This window comes from Protopterus annectens, chromosome 7.part0 (assembly GCF_019279795.1).
Source record: "Protopterus annectens isolate FY-2018-M chromosome 7.part0, PAN1.0, whole genome shotgun sequence".
Taxonomy (NCBI): domain Eukaryota; kingdom Metazoa; phylum Chordata; order Ceratodontiformes; family Protopteridae; genus Protopterus; species Protopterus annectens.
The window spans coordinates 820,022,137-820,025,802 of record NC_056739.1 but is presented as its reverse complement, the minus strand read 5'-3'; the positions used below and the strand labels follow the sequence as shown (position 1 = coordinate 820,025,802).

General features: G+C 41.9%; 1 non-coding gene across 1 annotated transcript; it reads right to left on the bottom strand.

Moving 5' to 3' along the window:
- Positions 1-933: 933 nt before the first annotated feature.
- Positions 934-1,006, bottom strand: TRNAT-UGU. Its single transcript has one exon. It is a non-coding gene; the product is annotated as a tRNA-Thr (tRNA).
- Positions 1,007-3,666: the final 2,660 nt, after the last annotated feature.

The following is a 3,666-nucleotide window of genomic DNA, read 5'->3' as shown; positions in this document are numbered from 1 at the left end:
GTTCTTGAGGGGATATTGTTTGTTTTTTGTCTATAGTATATGAAGTTGAATTCCTTTTATTCATCAAAGTGAATGAATAGGAAATAGGTGCATTTTTGTTAGCTTTTTTCTTTAAGTGTAGATTTAGGTTTGTGGGGTTGAGGTGTTTTGTGGTTCATTGTTCTTGCACAATGTGAGCTCTGCTTTTCGTAGATAGTGTATATAGGTTTTAAGTGTATGTAGGTTTTAGGGGGAGTTTTAATAGTGTTGATGCTGAGCCGAGAATGTAGTTCAACTTTTGATGTGCCAACAGTGCTTTACATTAAAAAACGTGTGTATATAACGTATAGTGTTTCTCCGCAGTATACAAACTACATGTGTTTATCACACCTTTTGTCTGGTAGGGTCTACCATGAAGGTAATTGTGCTTACAAGTACTAATTTTACTTGCCCCTAGCCAGGCCTTTCTAGCACAGGTGTTTGTCACTGTTTTAGGGGTTTCTAGTTTGCTGCTTTCCCTAGTAGCATCCTCTATTTACCTTTTATAGAAGTGCTCCTTAATGGATGGTACCAACTATTACATATATAACACTTTTTCTAATGTGGAGGTTTCATTGCCCTTTTATTTGCTTATAACTAGTGATGCTGTGTTTTGGCAGGATTATATTTTGTCTAATTTTATGACATCCTATGTGTCTCTGTATCTTAAGTCGTCTTTAGCATCCAAATATGAACCAAAGAAACCTAATCTTTAATTACCCTAATATTCCTTATGTACTACAGTTTTGATAAGTATTCGCTGAATTTTGTGTTTTTGAACTGCTCTGCTTTTACGACGTAGCTGTTTTTATACTTCTACATAAAATGTCTTGTATACTACTGTTGGAAAAGTTTGAATCTGTTTCAGGTTGTGGCACTACTTCTAATACATTAACAAGAATAAGAAACATAAAGAGGCCTTGATGAGATTTGAACTCATGACCCCTGGTTTACAAGACCAGTGCTCTAACCCCTGAGCTACAAGGCCATGCTGCAAGTCATATTTGTTATTCGTAACACAAGGACATTGATTGTCTTGCTTGTGCATTGCCTGCTGTGTGATGCAGATACTTTAGTTAGTGCAGGATGGTGCTGTCTTGTGCTGATGCCCATTAAGTTATGCAGATTTGTAGGAGGAGCAGAAGGTTGCAGTACTGATTTGCAGGCTTTGATATGTTAATATCTATAGGAATAGTGAGGGGATGGGATAACTACTGCATGTACTGTTAACAGTAGAGTATAATGTTTGGTGTCTTAGTATTCTCAGAACAATTCAGATGCATAATCACTGTACTGACTTGCTTGAGTTTTAGTATGAAGTGCCACATTTTTGAGATGTATATCCCTGACCTATAACATCAGTAAACAGCATTTTCAGTTAATTATATTTGTAACTGTGTGTGTGTGTGTGTGTGTGTGGGGGGGGGGGGGGGGGGTTGTCTACTTTGAAATTCTGATTCTTCTTCTTTTGGCTTTTCCCAGTAGGAGTCACCACAGTGGAACACCTGTCCGCTCATGATTGGCAGTGGAGTTTTACGGTGTCGAGTTGCCAGCCCAGCAGCCAACCTTCCACAGAAGGCGCACACACACAAGCACTCACACCTAGGGCCAATTTAGAGTGTCCAATCCACATACAGCATGTCTTTGGGATGTGGGAGGAAACCGGAGTACCCTGAGGAAACCCACGCGACCACAGGGAGGACATGCAGACTCTGCACTTAACTAGTTCTAAAAAAGTATAAATGGGGGATGGTGCCAGTCTCCCTTACAGGCATACATAACTAAAAGTAATGTTTAGATGCGTGTTAGTGATGCATAATGCTTACTGACCACTTCCTGGGAGTAGTTATGATAGAATAACACTAGCACTGGTGCATATATATGTAATATCAGCATCAGGAGCTGGATTGTTCATGGTGTGTTTAGCACTGTTGCTGGGTAGAGTTGATGCAGTTATTTTACTGGGACAGTAAAATAATTGGCAGAGTTTTATTTTATATTTGGTAACCATGGATGTTCTTTTCAGGCATGGACCAGGCTGCAAGGCAGGCAGAAATACAGTTGAGTGAAGGTGCATAGTGCAGATTCATAAAGGAGGTAGAGGTGTATATCCTGAGAAAAGTTTGAAGTTTGAAAGTTTTTAATCCATAATTTTTGAAGCAGCTTTCATTATTTGGCTTGGTGTTGTCTTGAACCCTTGTCATCTATTTTGCATATTGACTGTTCCCAAAGAATACATACAACCTGTCAGCTTATTAATTTAGCATTAGGAATGTTCACACAGTTATTGAATGATCTGATGTTATCCTAGTCACCATTCATCACGTATGGGTCTAAGATCTGACATCGCATTTGAGCCGGCACACTTAGACAACAGCTTAGCTCAAGCTCCTCTCCTCCCATAATGCTTTGCTGCCCTCTAACCCCTCAGATCTCGTTTGCTGCTTTAACTATCAGATGCAGATACTCAGCTCCTCAAGAATTTCATATTTTCAGTGAGTATGATTTTTCTTTGGAATTTTCTTGTTACCCTTTCCTTGTTTGGCTAAGTTTTTAGTTGTAGTAGTGCTCTGAGTTTTGGTTGTGTTTTTTTTCCCCTCCGTTTGTTTTTTTTTTGTTTTTTTAGTGCTCTTTTTGTTTTGGATAGTACTACAGTGCAGTAACCTTTCTAGATCTGCTTGGATTCCTCTGTTATTGTTAGTTTATTGAGTTTATTGCTGTATTTTAAGTGTAGGATGGACCTTAACAGTTTTAGATTTCTTGCCTGAGTTTCCGACTCTTATTTGGTTTCCCCCTTAGTTTTGGTGGTATTTCTCCATGTCGGAGAAGCCTTTAACATTTAAGAGGTGGTCCTCGTGCATTCAGAAGATTCCTGTCAATGACTCGCATGAGGAGTGCCTCTATTGCCTCGGTGCCGGCCACCTGGAGGTTGAATGCGGCATTTGTGCCGTGTTCAGCCCAAGGTCCCTGGTCGATGGTCACAGCAAACTTTTTTACTCAAAGGGATGGCTCAGGGGGGTGTCCCTTGGTCACAGAGTCCTCAACTAAGCAGACCTCCTCTGAGCATGAGAAAAAAGCTCCTCCTTCATTCTCTTCTGACTCTAGCAAGAAACCTAGGCTGTCGGATCCCAGGTCCCAGCCTTAGTGGGGTTGGTTCTGGGGATCCAAGATCTGAAGACCTCCAGAGAGTCAACGACTCGATCAAAGGCCTCTGGTCCCAGGTCTTCAGATCTGAGGGTATCGGAATCGACTCCTGGATCCCAGGCATCTGGATCGAGGCCATCGGATCTGAGCCGGAGCAGATCTATCACTGATCAGATTCTATCAGATTCAAGGTACTCGAGAGCCCTTCCTTCGTGTTCCTCTGCTTCCTCAGATCTGAAATGGCTGGGTCTGAGAACTGTGTCTGGTTCTGTTGTCATTGAGGACCTTTACTCGGATCCTCCGAGAGGTGATCCTTTGTTTACCTCTCCATGTAGGAGCCGTTCCCCGGACCATCAAAGAAGGCCCTCTGTGCCCTGACACAGGTCTCCGGCAAGGTCCTCTGTTACCACCTGTCAGATATGGCCAGGATGATATGGTCCTTTTTGAAGGCTTAAATAGATTTGGGGCTCTTGGTTTCCCCATCCCAAAGGACTGGGGATCCCT